Source organism: Phascolarctos cinereus, unplaced genomic scaffold (genome assembly GCF_003287225.1).
Source record: "Phascolarctos cinereus isolate Bilbo 61053 unplaced genomic scaffold, phaCin_HiC Scaffold_1;HRSCAF=81, whole genome shotgun sequence".
NCBI lineage: Eukaryota > Metazoa > Chordata > Mammalia > Diprotodontia > Phascolarctidae > Phascolarctos > Phascolarctos cinereus.
In genome coordinates this window covers 15,394,916-15,413,967 of record NW_027555514.1, presented here as the reverse complement: position 1 = coordinate 15,413,967, position 19,052 = coordinate 15,394,916, and the positions used below count along the sequence as shown (strand labels likewise).

Sequence of the window (19,052 nt, the reverse complement as noted above, 5' to 3'; positions counted from 1 at the left end):
AGACTAACATTTTTAACCAACATTCTTTAGAAATGAGAGAAATGGGAAGATATCATTGGCTTACTTCAGGAACACACCAGTGGTCAACAATGAGATTACAATTATAATTCAGAGGACCTGAGTTTCTAGGAGCTAAGCCTTTGTTCAAAGCACTATGCCACACTTTCTGTATTAATAAAAACAAAGAGCTTTAACCAACTGACCGATGTAAAGGCTGTGCTTAACCTGTGGCCAACATGTTTTGAAAAGGAATTAGAAGCAGTCAGAGATGGTGCTATGAAAAGTGATGAACTTTGAGTCACAAGACCTGAGATCAAACTCAAGCTCTGCTAGTTATTGGTTGTATGAACTTGTGCAAATTACCTCATCTCTCTGGGCCTCAGTTTCCTCATGTGCAAAATGATGGAGCTGACATCTAAGATCCCTTCCATTTCTAAATCTACATTCCCAAAGCAATCTCTTTCATTTCCTTAGTTCACATCAGAGTTGTGGTTTGGGGTCCCAAGAGGGGTGACTGACTGCTACTCTTTCTCGGGGTTGTAAGGAGAAGGCTGAGGAGTTGTAATTCTAGCACTGTTGCTTCTGAGCCCCCACCAGTGTGATCCCCATTAACAGCCAGTCAATCAACTTCCATTAGCTTTAAGAAAAGATGTTTGCTGAGGCGCAGCAAAAAGTGTTGGCTCAAAACGTCACTCCCCCAAATTGGGTGCACACCCTCCCTTTGCACACACAAGGTCCCTTGGGAGAGCTAGTGCGAACTATAAAGGCGGTGAGGCATATGGGGCAGATGAGTATCTCTTAATTCCGGGACTAGGAGTCCTGTTCTTTCTTTGTAGAGTCCTCACTGAATTCACCTAAGTAGTGGTTCCATGATGTGTGAACGTCCCAGCTGGACTCCAAATCTCTACATCCCCGTTTAATTCTTAGGCACCATTTTTTGAGAGGACCCATTCCCTAACCTCACTTTTCCTCCTTCCCCTTGTAGTTGTTTCCACCTCTGTTGGCCACTGCTGTTCCACTGTTCATTGCTATTATCATTCAGGTCTGGTGGAGCCTCTAGATTTACCACACTCATGAGGTCATCTAGACACTTCCATCTTGGAATGTTCACTCACCTTGGATCATGAAAAAACAAACGCCAAGAGGTAGAGGTGATCAAGTTTTCCTGGCTTATAAGCAACCCTTTAGATAGCTCAGTTTCCTTCATACTTCTAAGCTACAAGAAAGAGGGTGGAGGTAGGTTTCCACTTTTCTACGTGGCTTCTGCAACCAATTTGGGATTCTCCCTCCTACTAAAAACACAGTACAAACCCCTGAATCATTGCAGTCACTTGTACTGCACTTACATAGGGAACATTGGTGCATGTTTCCAGGGGAGTCCCCCATAAGCTATGATTCTTATAAGCGTGGAAGAGAGGCAATGCAGAAATTTGGATTGGAGGCCAGCCTTGGAGGATTTAGGGGTCCTGCCTCTGGCACATACCAATTGTGTGGTCATTGACAAATCACTTAATTCCTCAGGCTCTGATACTAAAGGATACAGATAAGTTTCCAGTCATCATTGGTGGATGGTGTTTCCACACTGGGAGTTCTCCACACTGATGAAATATGGAGAGGGTATGTGGAAGATCTAGCTGAGAACAAAAGAAATTGACCTTCCTTGGAGGGTATTTCACCAAAACCATTGTATTTAGGACAGAGCCTTACAAGCTATGTTTTTTGAGTGACTAATTAATGATTGAATGCTGTAGTAAGAGCAACTTTCTTGCCAAAATAATGCTCTATGGCAAAATAAGAGCTGCAGTCTGGGCTGCTCCCTAGGAGACGGCATAGTGGAGCAGATACTGGGTTGGCCTTTAAGTCAAGGAGACATTGGTTTGAATCTTGCCTCATCAGTAAAGGAAGGATGGGGATTTGGGTCTGTAGAGACAATGTCAAGACCCTATCTCTGTGGGATGCTATTGACGTTGTTATGACACCTTGGATTTACTTTGTCTATGTTTTAATTTGCCTGTCTATATCCATGTTGTATTCGCTACTACTCTTCCCCTTCCATTGCCTCACACCTAGTAGAATGCAACCTTCTAGAGGGCAAGGGATGGTTCTTTTATGCCTTTGTATCTCTAGCCCCACGCAGTGTCTGAGAAATAGTAGGTTCCTAATAATATTGAATGAATTCAATTATACATTGTGTTATATGGACCAGGGGTTGGGGAATAGGGGGGTAAAGAGGCAAGGACTCACAAAAATCTGAGCCCAAATATTAAGGTGGGTTGGAAAATAGGACTGAGGCCTAAGATCCTTTGTCTAAAGAAATTTGGGGAGAACTTGGGCTCCAAAGATCTCTTCCATTCTCTGACATCCCATTTTTTAGCCCAGAGCATGCCATTTAAATCTCTCTCTGCCTCCCATTTCCTTCAAGGGGAAAAAAAAACGAAGCTTCCCTAGAGTGTTGGGAGCTAAATTTGTTAATGTTGTTAAAGTGCTTAGAAATTGGAAAGGGCTGGGGAAGTGCTCGGTATGGTTATTAATAATCGTGCTAATGATAGATGGCTCATTGGGGGCCCTTCTCAGCAAAATGGAAAATCAGTTCAGTTGAATGGGATCCCTGCCCCCATCAGGGGCTGGCAGGGAAATCACCTGGGGGGGGGAAATCATGAATATTCTCTCATGTATGGATCCACTTTCCAGCGTAGGAATTATGTTATATTATATATTATAATATTTATTATAAGCCATTCCAGGGAGAATAGATACACATTTAACACCTGGCAGCATTTGGGCATTACCAGATGTACGCTGAACATTTTGTAGCTGTATTATTTATATTACACACAACCCCAAAAAACCTATATATTTTTAATTAGATCCATAAGACAGACCAAGGGGACTGTTGCTAGAAACGATATTTGACTGAATGGGACGGGAAGAGATTCTAAAGGGATTATGTCAACTTTATTCAACTTTTAACTTCTGGCAGAAATTACCTTGTATTTACTTTGAATGTACGTTGTATATACTTACATGTGTGATTGTTGCCTTCCCCAATAGAACCTAAGCTTCTCAAGGGAAGGGATTGTCCTATTTTTTGTCATTGTATCTTCAGTACCTAAGGCAGTGCACATAGTAGGTGCTTAAAACCTAGGCATCATCCTCAACTCCTCACTTTCTCTTATTCCCCTCCCCCCATATCCAATCTGTTGTCATGTTGATTTTACCTTTATAATATCTCTTATATCCATCCCTTCTCCCTCCAACATCTGATACCCAGGAAAAGACCGTGATCACTTCACACCTGGACTATTGCAATAGCCTGCTGGTTGGCCTTCCCACTATGAGTCTCTCTCACTCCAGCCCGTCTTCCACTTAGCTAGCTAATGGATCTTCCCATTTCACCCCTCTATTCCATGAACTCCAGTAGTGCCCTCCAGGATTTGCCTTTCATAACCTGGCCCCTTCTACTTTCCCAGTCTTACACCTTACTCCTTAGCATGTACTTTTCCATTTAATGGCACCGGTCTCTTTGCCGTTCCTCGAACAAGGCCCTATGTAGCAATCACCGAACCAGAGAATTTCAGAGCTGGGGCAGCTGGTCTGCCTCGCTGGTCATTAGAGAGCTGGGTCCACACTGCCCCAAGGAAGCCCTGCTCATGACCAACACTTCACTGGAGCCATTTTCACTGTGTTCCTCATCCCTAGAATATTCTCCCACCTCTTCTCTTCCTCCTGACTTCCTGGCCTCCTTCGAGTTCCAGCTAAAATCCCACCTTCTACAGGAAGCCTTTCCCAATTTCTCTTAATTCTAGTGCCTTCTCTGTATTGATTAGCTCCTGTTTATCCTGCCTATAGCTTGTTCGTATGTAGTTGCTTACATGTTTTCTCCCCCCTTAGATCATACACTTTTCAAGGGCAGGTCTGTCTTTTGTTTTTCTTTGTATCCTCACGACTTAGCCCAGTGCCTGACACCTAGTAGGTGCTTAATAAATGTTTACTGACCGAGTCCCTTTTATGCCCTTCTTTGCTTTATGCTTAGCAGCGCATGTTACATCCCTCCTCCCAGAATCACGTAAGCTGCCTTGAGGACAGGGACTTTCTCATTTGTACTTTGGATACCCAGTGTCTAAATGTTTGCAAACTAACAGATTACAAATGGCTCTTGATACCTAACCTCGATCCACTCAGGAGCTGGTACTACTTAGGCACTGGATTTAGTCAATCTCTGTTCTGGGATTGAGGACAATGGGACATTTCTGAAAAGACTAACTTTTCATATTTAGAATGAAAGAGAGATGTGACAGGGGCCACTAAGTGGCACAGGAGTTAGAATGCCAGGCCTGGAGTCAGGAATACCTGAGTTCAAATCATGGCACTAGTTTTGCAACCCTGGGCGAGTAAGTCACTAGCCCTGTGTGCCTCAGTTTCCTTATCTGTAAAATGAGCTGGAGAAGGAAATGGCAAAGCACTCCAGTATCTTAGCTAAGAAAACCCCAAATGGGGTCATGAAGAGTCAGACCCAACTGAAAAATGACTGAACAACAAAAGAAGATGTGACAAAGCAACATTACACAGCATAGATATCCTAGAGCCAAGTTGTTTTTAATTTTAAAGGAAACATCTATGTGATAAAACCATTTCTAAAAGTATGAACATAGGGGTTCCTAATGGCATTATTTATATTCTAATCACTTTGAACGGAAGGCCTCCCGATGCATGATCCCTCATTTATAAATGTTTTACTTGCTGATTCCCTGAGAATAGGAAGTACAAGACAGCTTCTTCTAGAGGGTGCTATTAAAACCATTTCTTCAAGGTTCTTTAAAATAAATGGACGTGTTGGCTCCTAATGAATCACTTGGGGAGGGAGAGAAGTATACACATGTCGTGTAGAATGGGGTAGAAGCTGAAACTCCAATTCCATGGCCTGCTTCCATGATCTCCCTGCTCTCATTAGCATATTTCCTTCCTGTCATTTTCTATTTGTTTTAGACAGAGAATTGGCAGAATTCTGAAAATGAAGACTCTTTTTCCAAAGTGAATTGCCGGCCATCAGCAGAGCTTCCTTGGGGCAGTGCAGACCCGGCTCTCTACTGACCAGCAAGGCAGACCAGCCGACCAAGCTCTGAAATTCTCTGGTTCAGTGATTGCTGAGTATATGAGCTACACCTGGGATGTGGTGAGGCCTGGTATTTGTTCGTTACCACCTTGCGATCCTCCAGAGAGATGAATGGACTGCCTTTGAGGCTTTCCAGGTTGACTCCTTGGTACCCTGCTTCATGAACTCTGTTCCAATCAAACTCACCTACCAGCTATTGCTAAATAAACATTGCATCTCACCTACATGCCTTTGCATGGCTGGCCCCCATACCTGACATACCCTCCACTGCCCAGTCATCTTTTAAGACCTACAGTTTCCTTCCCCACACAGCTCAGACACTGCCTCTTCCATGAGGCTGTTTTTCATCCTCCCAGGTGCCACTGTGCTCTCCCTCTTGAAATGATTTGTGTGCATATATGCATGCACACCCTGGGCTTCAAGCCTAAACGTTTGCATAAGACTCTCCTCATTGGTGGAGATCTTCCCTTTTAACAGATAAGGAAACTGAGGCCCCGAAAAAGCAAGCAGAATCAAAAGACTATAGAGCTAGAACACAGAACAGGGAATCCCAGAGCTAGAAGAGATCATAGAAAGCACTGAATCCAATTGATCACTTCGTAGAGGGAGTAAGGAAGGGTCTAGAGAAAGTGAATGATTCCCAGGGTCACCGTCACCGCCAGAGTCAGGATTTGAAGGAGACTTCCATTCCACACACTGGCCTTTGTCACTATTGTGTCTACACACATTATTATGGGGTCCAAGCAGGAAGGTGCTTCAGAGACCATCTAGACCAGGGCTTCCTCATCTTTTTGGGGTCTTAGCCTCGTTTGGCTGTCTCCCTCAGTTTCTTCATCTGTAAAATGGGGACAATAATAAACCTACCTTCCAGGGCTGTTGTGATGAAAACCTAAGATAAACCTTGGGAAGCTCTTGGCAAACCTTAAAGTATGATAGCAGTGGGAACTACTGTTATTTCTGAGGCAAGGCTTCATCTCATCTTAAATACACAGTGTCTGTGTGAGAAGCTATTGAAGCTAATGTTACATTAACAAGCAATTAAAACATTGGGATGGGGGAGATGATGCCCCTGTATGGTTTACCACAATGGAAGCCCACACCCTGCTCCCCTTTGAGGACCCCTCCTGTCCCTGGATTTGCCTTACCAGGTTCTCTTAGCCTCTGAGACAGTGGCACCCCCTGTGCTTAGGGAGGCTTGGGGCTCTCAAGATCAGTGCCATTCAGGTGGAGGCAGGTGCAGGGAGGAGCCCCAGAGGCAAACACAAACGGAAAAGGGGATCTGTCCAGATCTGAAGTCATGTCCTAGCCATCTCTAGTCACCCTGAGTATCAGAGATGGTGATAGTGTCAAGGGTAATTGGCTGCCTGCTGCCCCAGAGCCAGGATGTGCCAGAACTTCTGGAAGTACTGTTACAGAGAGTAATGCCAGAGGGATGGGTGTTGCAAAGGAACCAGGAGTGGGGCAGGCCTAAGATGCAGGAGGTGAGTCCAGGAATGCTGGGGGCATGGCAGCAAAAAGCCCTTCAAGAAGAAAGGCTGAAGAAGGATGGCAAAGAGGAGTATAATAGGTGACCTAGACTGCCTGAGCTTTGGGAAAGCCTGACAAGAGGCCTTGGCCACTGGCTGGAAGGACCCCCATATGGTTCAGGGGCTTTTAAATGAGGAAGCAATTGGCAAACAGCACATGGATGAGAGCTTCATGGAGAGTAACCAGGACTTTGGCTGAGGACTCCAATGTTGTCATAGTCATGACACTGATGAAGAGGCAGGGGTTGGGGCCATAGTAGATAGGGAGCTGGGCCAGAAGACCTGACTTTGAATCCTGGCCTGGACTCTTAATTGCTGTGTGCCCCTGGGGCCTTCCTCACAGAATGGTTTGGAAACTTCTTTGTAGCCTATAAAGGGCTCATTCGTTGCTTTAACTGCAAACAGCCTGAGACCACACAAGGGCATTCACTAGACATGGCCCTTGTGTCTGTGCAGGCAGTCCCATGATGACAGCTTGAACAAGTAGCCCTGTGCCCAGGGGTGCCGTCCATGAGGGAGAAAATCCTCATTGTCCTGGGCTGTGGCAGGGCTGTCAAGTAACCTGACACCTGCTCTGAGAGCCATCGGATCAAAGCTAGAAGGGACCTTGGAGACAGGGGAGACCCATCTTACATGGGTTCATTTTACAGATGAGCAAACTGAGACCCATTAGCTGGGTTTGCAGCCCCAGTGCAGGCAAGATGCAAAGTCCCTTAACTCTATCTCTTTTTATTATATGTCCCAAGGAAGCACCATAACTAGGGTGGGATCACTAAGCCTTTGCCTCAGAGTACTGAGGGGTAAAACACTAGATCGGTGCTCACTTCCCTTCTGGGGAGTTTCTGCTCCTGCTGGTTGTATATCACATGAAGCAACCAGCCCATTCTTTTGTCTGGTCCCAGGCTTTCTCATAAGGCTTGTCTTACTCTGTAGTCAACTGCCACCCCAAATCCTCCAAAGGACTGAGGGTTGGGAATCATCAGCTTTATGGAGAATCCTGGAGCTTGACTGTCTAGGGGACAGAATAGACCACCCTCCCTTCCCTGAGGGGTCACACAGTGGATAGAGCACTGGGTCTGCAGTCAGAAAGACCTGACTCAAATCTGGCCTCACACACTTAGTAGCATGTGACCCTGGGAAAGTCACTCAACCATTATTTGCCTCAGTTTCCTCAGCTATAAAATTAGAGCTCACAGGGTTGTTGTAAGGATAAAATGAGATCACATCTATAAAGTGCTTGGCACAGTTCTTGGCACAAGGTAGGCACTATTCAAATGCTTATCCCCTCCCCTTGCCCCTGGAGCACACCAGGGGCTGACTCTTCTCCACCCTGATCCCTCCACCCCTCAACTGAGTACGACTCAGGCACCAGAATCCCTAGTTTTAGCCTGCCCCCAAGGTATTGACATCTGACATGATACCCAGAGAAAGGGCAGACCTTCTCATGAACACTGAGATCCTTTTGTAATATGGTTTCTGACATGTAGGCTGGTTCAAAAACAGGTGAAAGCACTCCATTTTGTAGGCAAGGAAACCGAGGCCCAAAGTGGATTAAAAACGTGCAAAGGTCATTTAGCAAACAAGGAGCAGTGCCTAGATTTGAACTCAGATCCAGAGCTCTTCCCATGGTGCCAAGCTTCCTCTCTATGCCAATTCTGAGAGAACATTAATTAAGTGTCAATGTCAACAGATAGGTAGGAAATGGTTTAAGCTCTATCAGACCTAACTTTATTTGACTAATTCCTAGAACTTTATAATTGCCAATGACCTGGGAGGTCATTTGGTCCAAGCTTCTTGTTACACATATGAAGAAACTGACACACAGAAAGATAAGGTCAAAGTCACATAGTAGGGCTCACATAGAACTAAAGCTCTTAAGAGACAGGATATAAGAAACATCTAGCATTCCCTCCCCCAACAGATAAGGTATTATTCCCATTTTAAGGGTGGGACAACTGAGATGCAAAGAAGTTAGATTAATTGTTCTGTGCCACCCAACTTAAAAATGACAGATTAAAAACAAGACCCCAGGGCTCCTTGTGAATGCCCTTTTTACCACACCATGCCCATCACTTTATCATATTCCCTCCTGTTTAGAAGAAGTAGGAACAAGTAGGTGCTGGCTGCCACTAGTTATACTTTTAAAGGAAGAATGATTTTTCTTCCCTTTCTCCAGCAGGCAGAAAACAACAAAAAACTCGGTCATAAATTGGCAGCTGCCAGTTTTGCGTGAGACCATAAATCTTGCTCAAGGGCAGTGTAGACGATCTGCTCAGAAATTCATGCAAGATTCACAGAGCCTGGGTCATTTTCAGCCTGGGCCATTTTCAGCCTCTATAGTCTTGTGGCCAAGGGACTGTAGATGTGGCCTCCAAGGAAATTAAATTAACTGAACTCCCTGATCTCATCAACACCCTATGCTTTGGCTCGGAGTTCAGCTAGAGGATTGGGAAGGCCTCTTAATTAGACACTTCAGCCAGGCTTTGGCACTGCTGAGACAACTCCTCCCTCAATCAGGTCCCTCTAGATTTCTGCTAACAAAGAAAGAAAAAATGAAATTCACTGGCTTGTGCTTCAGCCAGAGGGATGGAACACCAGTAGCTTCATCAGAATGCTGATCCTGACAGTATTTGGCCTTGAGCACAGAACTGACTCTGTCCTTCTGTTCCTTTTCAATCACATTCATTCATTCATTCATTCATTCATTCATTCATTCATGGAATGAATGAATTCTTGACCCCCTACCAAAACCATGAATTTTTCATAGAATCCTAGATGGTATCTGACAATGTGTGCAATATTTCACACCTATAACCCCTGACCTCCATGATGAAGGGAGGGGAAAATTAATTTTTAAATTAAATTTTACTTCTTAAATTAGCATGTAATTATTTTCCTTTCCTTTTTCTTCCCCATGGCAATGATTACTTATTAATGATCATAATAATAGCTAGCATTTGTATAGTGCTTTAAAGTTTTCAAAGTGCTCTTACATAACTTATCTCATTTGCTATCTGCAACAACCCTGTAAGGTAGGTGCTATTTTTTAATACCCATTTTACAGATGCAGAAACCAAGGCAGAGAGGTTAATTGACATGCCCAGGCTCATATGGCTAGTAAGTTAACAAGAAGTCACTGAACATTTATTAAATGTTTGCTATGTGCCAGGCACTGGGCTGAGTGCTGAGGATAGAAATACAATCAAAAAGAAAGATGGTCCCTGCTCATAAAGAGCTTACGTTCAAATGGAAGACAACTCATGAAAGCGAGCTGAAAAGATGGGTGGAGGAAGGGGGGAAGATATCTGCACATGAAAATATGGTGGAGAAAGAAGAATAGAGTGACTAGAGCAGCACCAGAGAGGAGGGAAGGAGGAACACATTTGGAATGGGCACTTTCCTTAAAAGGAGGCTCCAAGGAGAGCCGACAGTCAGAAGAAGGAGCCATGGAGATGATCTTCCAGCATGAGAACGTGGCTGCTTGGGCATGAGTGGTGAAAGAAGGGAGCAGTGCCCCCAAATACCTTGGAAGTGCTTGAAGCAGAATTCAAATTCATCTTCCTGACCCCTGGTCCAATACTAGGACCTCACTGACTAAAGGCAAGGCTTGATATGAATAGCCTCATTAGCAGATTCATTTACCCTACAGTTTGGGAAGATGGCTTTGAAGGTGCTAATGCCCACACCAGTTTTATTCAGACATATTCATGTGTTCTGACTACACGGTTACCTTCACATCTGCCGGGATTCAGGTTTGGGCTTGGCTCTCAATGAGTCCTCAGGGGGACCAAAGAAAAAGGGTGAGACAGACTGTCCTAGGAAGCCACTGGACACCAGCACTTCTGTCTGGCCCATCTGTGTCTAATGTTGGCCAACTCTCTGTACCCTGTGCTGCCAGGCTCCCTCCTCTTAGGGCTGGGATATAGAAACAAACTTGGCCCATGAAATTTATCATGGCAGAGCTAGACCGAATCTAATTCTGTGGTCCTTATGATTTGTTTCCTCACACTAGTGTCCTCTGTTTTCAATAGCAACACAACTGAAAATTACATAGGTCGCAGGGCATGCATGCACAAACACACACACACACACACACACACCAAATAAGAAAGGCTGGGTACTACAGACTACATTATCTATCATCTCAGACTTTTCTCCAATCAATCAAAAAGCATTTATTAAGTACCCACTGTGTGCCAGGCACTGTGCTAAGTGCTCACTTCTTGGACACTGACCTAATTCTCTAATTATCCACTTCTAAACGCCGGCTAGTCTCTGCCTCCTTCATCACACCTACAGTAGCCCCTCTCGTAAAAGTCCTGGTGCTATCAGCCTCCCCACTCCTCCATTTCAAAGTCACAAATCTCAGCTGAAAGGAAGCCTGGAAGCCATTGGATTCAATCCATCATAACATTTAAATTAAGCTTTGGAGTTTGCAGAATGTGTTTCCTATAATATCTCTTTTGACTCTCACAATAACATGAAGATCTAGCTGTGTGACCTTGGGCAAGTCACTTAACCCCATTGCCTAGCCCAAAAAAACTAATAACGCAAAAAATGAGTGTTATTGTCATACTGATTTTACAAATGAAAAACACACACAGAGCACACACGAAAAAGCAAAATTCAAACCCAGGTCTTCCTGACAGCCAGCCCAACACTCTATCCCCTGTAGCATCCACACCCAATCTGTGTGTGAGCAAGGATCACCTCTAGAGCATACATATCCAAAATAGTCATGCAGCTCCAGTATGAAGCACTTTAGCAGAGAAGGACATGCTTCCTCCCTAGGCAGGGCAATGTGCTTTGGGGCAGCTCTAATGGTTGGGGAGTTTTTCCTGACATCAAGCCTCAGTCTGCCTCTTTGTAACTTCTATCCATTATTACTGCTTCTGCTCCCCAGGGCCCCTCCTCCCCTTCTCCACAAGACAGCCTGTCCAATACTTGAAGGCAGTACTCCTCCCCCTTAGCCTTCTTTTCTCCGGGAGGAACATCCCCCATTCCTCCAACCACTCACTCCTCATGGAGCATGAGCTCAAGGCTCTTCTGCATTCTGGTTGCTCTCCTCTAGGAGCCATCTTAGTTTATCAATGTCCTTCCTACAAGATGTCACCCAGGATTGAGCATAGCCCTCCAGCTGGGCTCTGCCCAGGGCAGAGCAGAGAAGGACTCTGCCCTCCTTAGTATTCCCCATTCTGCCCTCGGTACAATCAAAGCCCACATCAGCTCTCTTGGCTGCTATACCATGCAGCTGACATCATCTGAGCATGGCATCTATGAAAAGCCCCCTAGATCTTTTCCAAATAACTTGTCTACCTATGACACTTAAACTTGCAAAATTGATTTTTTTAAAAAATCCCAGTGTAAATCAATTCCATTCAATAAGTATTTGTAGTGAATCTATTATCTGCTAGGTGCTTGGAGACCCCAAGATAGAAATCAAGTATTTCCCACCCTTAATGGGGTTTACATTCTGCTGGAGGTGGAAAAGGTCATGTAGACAGAAGAGTAGATTCAGGTGAGGAGTGAAGTTACTAGAGTGCTGGTCTTGGAAACAGGAAGATCTCAGTTCAAATCCTGCCTCATATACTGGCTCTGTGACCCTAGATGAGCTACCTAACCTTTGTCACCTCAGTTTCCTCATCCTCATCCTGTAAAATGGGAATAATAATAGTACATACCTCCCCGAGTTATTGTGCTGACCGAAGGAGAAAACACATGCAGAATTCCATGCAAGCTTTTAAAAAAAGCATTATCTAAATGCTAGCTCTTATTATTATAGGAGTTTAAGCTTTAAGAAACGTGGGGCTTTACACTTCGACTTGCTATACTTCAGCTTGTAAGATTAGCTCAATTCTGTCGTCTGGCAAGCTTCTTTTAGATTCAGACTTTCCTTCAGCACACCTCTCCTTCCTCCCAACATTCTTGTCCTGAAAATATGTTCCATTGCCGCAGCCAGTGGTCTCTGTCTCTATAAAAGAAATCCTGATTTTCTCCTTTCTCCAGCTCGCCAGCTGCCTTTCTCTGGCCACTCCCTGAGATGAGTGTTTGCTCAATAAAGGCCCGTGGTTGAGTGGTTGTAACCCAGGCCATTTCCACACTTAGTTTGACTCCTTTTAAGGTAATAGCAATATAGCAACTCACAGAAAACCATTTGGTTCACACCCCCCACAGGGAAGGCCAAACCCATCTAACCTGAGAGTCTGGAAAATCAATTGGTCTGGTTCTGGGTTATTAAGCCCTCTGCCTCCAGTTGTCAGGCAGTAAAAAGGGGACAGTGGCAGCCATTCTGATGCCCACTCAGAGCCCAATGTATCACTCAGCCTGGAGGCATCTAGTAACTACCAATTAAATGGAATCAAAAGCCCAGAAAGTGCCGAGTGAGCCATTGTTGGTAAAACACTCAGGCCTTCATGCTGGAAGAGGCAGGGGAATGAGTATAAGCCTGGAGTTGGGACATCAGCTGTATTTTCAAAGCTTGAGGCTTTCAGGGTATCCTGGCAAATCAAGCTGCTTGTATACCCAGTCACCAGCTTAGACATGCTCCACAGAGCCCTATCAGAAACGTCTGCCTTCAGTGAGCAAACAGCCCCCTCACGTCGCCTGTTCTCGGTAGACAAGTGAAGTCGCGTGAGTCTGCCAGTGACATTCTTCATTTTCCCTTCACTTAGTTATGGGTTTTTATTCTATTTATTTGGTGTACTTAGTGCTATTCTTCAGTTGTATCAGTTGTGTCTGACTCTCCATGAGCCCATTGGGGGTTTTCTTGGCAGAAATACTGGCATGGTTTGCCGTTTCCTTCTCCAGCTCATTTTACAGATGAGGAAACTGAGGCACACAGAGTTGAGTGACTTGCCGAGGGACACAAAGTTAGTAAGTTTGTCTGAGGCTAGATCTGAACTTAGGAACATGAGTTTTCCTGACTCCCAGCCCAGCTCTCTATCCACCGTGCTACTTAACTGCCCTCTATTGCCTCCCCAATTAAAGTAAGCAAAAAAGATAAAAGACAATCAAATGAAACAAAGAAGTCCTCTATTTACCATTTGCTTAAAAATATGTGCTAATCAGACAAACCAAACCAATCTCATTTACTTCTGGCATTCTTTTGTGTTCTGTGTATTTTTCCAGATTTTGTTTCTCATCCAGAATGCTCACCCAGGGTCCAAATGGCAGAGAGTTTCCCCTTAGGGCTTCTTCACATTTTTGATGTCATGGATTCTTCTGAATCATATTCTTACATGCTTAAAGTACCTAGTATTACAAAGGGCACCAATTATGTTAAAATACATTTATCAAAATATTTTTTAAGTACGTTCAAGGATCCCAGGTTAAGAACTCTTGTATACAGATGATGAAATGATAGAATTAGAGGTCCATACCTGCAAAAGCCCTCACAGATCATCTAGTCCAACCCCTTCATTTTACAGATAAAGAAACTGAGGCCCAAAGAGGTTGACTGGCTTGCTCAAGATCACACAGGTAGCAAGTATAAGAGAGAGGATTAACCCATCTCCTCTGGCTCTTACCACTGAACCATGTTGTATCACAGATACGTCTACCTGAAAATGACATTTTTGTGATTGCATCTAGCTCTGAGCATGTGACAGGGATCAGGTCTACAACCACTCAAAAGAGATTGGCTGGAAAAACTCGAAAAGATAAAGCATTTCTATTGTTCAGCTCCTGAGATGCAGTTGGCCGGGCAGCCCATTGATAGGTCCATCAGTATATCTGTTCTGAACAGATTCTGTATATGTTGAATGAGCTAGGTTCAGAATTTAATGAGAGGAAGAAAACTGCCTGCATTGCATTTGGGGGCTTACGATGCCACACTGATACCAAATCTCATCTTTTTCAATATCAATATTCGTCTAGCGTTACTCAAAGAAATGTAGGTGTGAAAAGAAGATGGACTGATCAGCTGGTAAGACTGAGGGAGGGCTCATCTGCTCTGCTAGTAGCCTCACAATTAACAGAGAAAGTGAGTGAGGAAAGCCCCCAGCAGGTTGGGAGGACCTTCTCTGGCAACCTCTTTATGGGAAGATATTCGTCAGAGTTGCCTAGGATGGGCAAGCATAAAAGGTTGTGAGCATTATCATGGAATGCGAGAATGCATAAATGAATAACAAAGCATTTATTAAATGCTTACTACAGCCAGGTACTGCGCTAAATGATAAGGATTCAAACACAACAAGAGAAACAGTTCCTGCCCTCAAGGATCTTGCATTCTAATGGGAAAGACAACACAGACTGGGAGAGGTGGCCAAGAAAGGGAGTTAGAGGTGAAGAAAACAGGGATGGTGAGTTGACTTATAGGGCATTAGATTGACATGTTCTTTCTAGAAGTGATGACAGAATTGATTTGATGATTATACCCAAAGCAAGAGCTAGAAAAGGGAAGGAAGACTGTCAGGCAGATGCCAAGATAGCCTGGTTGAACAGCTGAGTGGGATGTGATGATGAAACAGGGTCTTTGGACCGGAGTCTGGAACCAGCTAGATACAACAAAGAGAACTTCCAAATGGGTCAGATCAAAGAAGCACTGCAGTGTTGGGAGTATTCTTCCAGTGACGCTACATGGCTGCAATGCATAGAAAACCATATTCCCTAAGGAATCAAAGTGGTGGATGACCAAAAAGAAAACCTTGAGTATAAATAGGGATTATATATAAATTGTATATATATATATATATTATATATAATATAAATTATATATAAATAGGCAGGTTATTACCAATGATAACGTGCACTCTTGTTTTTCTCATCCTGACTTCCTCCCTCTGAGTCACTTCAGGAAAGACTCCCCAGGTCTTCACATTTGTCATTTCTCATGGGGTGATAACATTCTTTCACCTCCATAGATCAAAACTTTTGACATTCCCTAGTCATTTGGACACATGGGTAGTTTCCAGTTTTATGCTATCACAAATAAAGCTGCTAGGAAGATTTTTGTACAGAATGGTCTTCCCACTCCCTTTTTGAGTATACAGCCCTTAGGGTGAGATCATTTGATCAATAGGTATGAATAGTTCCATAGCTTTTACTGTGCTTGCATTCCTTAGTCATCTCAGAGATGGCACCAAACAGAAACTGGAAAGAACTCAGTTGCTGGAGCCAGCAGATCTGGGTTCAAATTCTCCTTGATATCTACTACTTGTATGACATTGGGCAAGTCACTTCTCTTATCTGGGACTCAGTTTCTTTATCTTAAAAATTAGAAGGGTATGGCTGTTTCATTTACTCCAATGGCTTTGAGCAATAGAACATAGTGGACTTGGAGTCAGAAATGCCTGGATTTAAATCCCAAACAGCAGGTCACCTTTCTGAGCCTCTGTTTCTTCATTTGTAAAATAAGGATGACTGCTACTTACTTCACAGGCACTCCACAAATTGGCATCATTTCGTCTTATATTATTCTGTTACTTCCCTCCTGAACTGATCACGCACAATTGTGAATTAGACCTTTCTGTGTTGATATCTTATCGTCCAACTAACTAGACTAACATATCCTGGGATCTTAGACTTCTGCAAACTGCAAAATAAAAAAAAAATTAGAAGGGTAGACTAGATGGCCTCTGCAATTCTATGATCTTACAATCAGTAGAGATGTGATAGCTGCCTTCAAATATTGATTGAGAGGCTTGTAACAAGGAGGAGAGAATGGCCTCATTCTGCTTGACCCCAGAGGACAAAAGTAAAAACAAGGGGAGGAAGTTATGGGGAGATCGCTTATGAGGCAGAACTCAACGTAAGAAAGATTTTGCTGACAATGAAATGGTCCGCAAATGAAGTGGACTGGTTGCCTTCTGGGTTAGTGCAGTGGGCGCACTGTTGCTAGAGAACATTTCTGAACTGTTGAGTGTCTGCAAGAGGGCAACCAAAATGGGGATAGCTCCTTGGTTTGAGGCATTTGAGGATCGTTTGAAGAAATGGGGGATGGTTAGTCTGGAAGAGAGACAATGCATGAAGCTGGAGAAAGGAAACCATGAACTTGAGAATGTCAGGTTTGACTTGACTCTGCCAAGCAAGGTTTAAAAATCCCATCACCTGCGGCCCCCAGTTACATCTAAAGTAGTCAGTCATTCAGCATTGCAACCCTGAATGAGAACATGCTTCTTGTAGGAGAACCAGGGTGCTGACAGGGAGAGCATTAGGGGTAGAGAAAGCCAGACCAAGAACGCTGCAAGAACATTTTTCAATCCACTGATTAGGCTATCCACTTCCAAGAGGTCCCTCCAAAAGCAGAGTCTGATGATAAAGGCAGCTCCCCAGCTCCCTGGTCACATCGCTGGATGAGAAAGGGCAGTATTAAAAGAGAATGGAAGTTTTCAGCATTAATCACTACCTAATGAGAGCCCAGCCTGGGAGCTGCCAGGTTTTATTGGCTACATTTACCTGGAACGCCATGTACACCCTGACAGTGGGGGAAATTAACAGCTCCACTTGGCAGGACATTGATGGTCTAAACTGACTCCGACAGACGGAATGAAGGGAGGCTGGGGCTGAATGTAAATAAGAACTTCATATTTCGGTTTCAGGCCTCTGAGATGGCTTGTTCACGACAGATCCTATGAAGATGTTTAAATAAACACAAATTAAGAAAAGGAAATTGGATCAGGGATGCTGGTTTTAAGGCATAGCAATGAAGGAAATAAATTTCTAATATGTGTTGTGTCTCCATCCTTGACCAATTTTGTAAATCAAACAAAATGAACAGAATAATGAAGAAAATCAATAGGACCAAAGTAAAAATAACAGGACTCAATGAAAAACAAAAAATAAAGAATTTTTTTTTAAAAGACAGCATAGTGTGGGGAAAAGAGCACTTGATTGGGAGCCAGGGGACCTGGATTCAAATCTCAGCCCTGTTCATTATTGTATGACTTTGGGCTAATTTATTGACCTCTCAAGGTCTCAGTTTCCTCAGCTCTCACCTCCACTGGGTCTTGGCTCTGCCATGAGGCTTTCTATCTGACAACTTTCTTCCAAGAAAGACCTCAGAGTATAATGGCCCATCCATGGCAAAACAAGGTGAACAATAACATTGGGAGCTTCACCCCTGGGTGAACCTAGCTTGGAGGTGCCACCTTCCATGCCTTCCCCTTGGCGTTGCTGCTCCCCATGGCTTACTTCCAATTAGGCGTCTTCCTGCCAACAAAAGGAAATGTGCCTTGGAACTTCTATTATCATTAGAAATCACAGCTTTGTTCAAGATCTACCCTTCCTTCCTGTCTCATGCACAAATATGGAAACCAAAGCCCCCTTGCCTGAGCTGCCACATACTCTTCCCACCAGGAGAGAATTCTGGAGGATTTACTATAACCTCCTTGACTGTCACCCCAGTTCCTCAAAAGTGCAGAAACTTATAGGCACCAGAAGGACAAGGTGCATTGTGACTAGGGACCAGAAGATATTGTAACAGTCATAGATATGATCAAATAATTGTTAGTAATTAACTAATAATCATTATTATTAATCAAATTATGATTAGTATGATTATGGCTAGTATTTATATGGCATTCTAAAATCTATGAAGCTTTACATACATTCTCTTATTAGTGATTCTCTGACCCACTCCTCCCCTGTTCTATTCCTCTTTGCCGATCTCCCTGCTCCTCAGAATACAGGTCTCCCAGGCTGAACTCATCTGCTCTCCAAATGTGGAGAAGATGAAAAAGAAGCCGAGAAGCATCTATCTACTTTCATCTATATACATCCAGATGTAGAGCTGGAAGAGATCTTAGAAGTCACTGAGTCCAACCCACTTATTTTACAGGTGAAGAAATTGAGGTATAGAGGTTAATTACCTACCCAAGGTCACACTGGGAGTAGATGGCAAAGATGGGATTTAAATTTCTTTAAACTCCCTTGCTTCTAAGTCCAGTGAGTGCCCTTTCCACTACACGAAGCTGCTCACTTTCATAGGACATATGTGGATCCTCCCAAAGTCAGTCCTCCCAGGAGTTCTAGCTAACCGAATCACTTCAGGGCTGCCCCAGTCCCTGAGACCTCAGCAGGAGCTGTCAGCATTTCCATAGTCTATCAGAGCAGCTGCTTTCAGAAGTCCCAGGGAATATCTCACTGCTTTATAGGCTAAGGTGATTTGAGACTTCTGGCCAAATGTGATGGCTCATAGTTTCAGCTGCAGACTAAAGAGCTGTTAGCCTTCCTTGTCAGGGAGAGGCTTCTTAGTGACTACAATTTAACAGTATAAAGCTGAAGGACTAGCAAATGACCCTGCCGAGCTGAAGCATAGAAGGTGGTAACAGAGAGAAGCTCATTGACTACTAGACTAAGGATACCTAGCAGAGAGCAGAGAAATGGCGCTCTTTAGAAAGCATAGTGATGTTATCTCCAGAGGATGTAGGTAGCTCTTCAGCATCATAGCTGTGAGTTGTCCTGTACGGCCATTT

At 43.9% G+C, this 19,052-nt stretch overlaps 1 long non-coding RNA gene across 1 annotated transcript in view; it reads left to right on the top strand.

The window, feature by feature from the left end:
- Window positions 1–5,337, top strand: part of LOC110213096 (uncharacterized) — a 34,277-nt gene extending 28,940 nt beyond the window's left edge. Inside the window, exon 3 of the long non-coding RNA XR_002325874.2 lies at window positions 4,987–5,337. This is a non-coding gene — a long non-coding RNA (uncharacterized LOC110213096). The remainder of the gene's footprint in view (window positions 1–4,986) is intronic.
- Window positions 5,338–19,052: the final 13,715 nt, after the last annotated feature.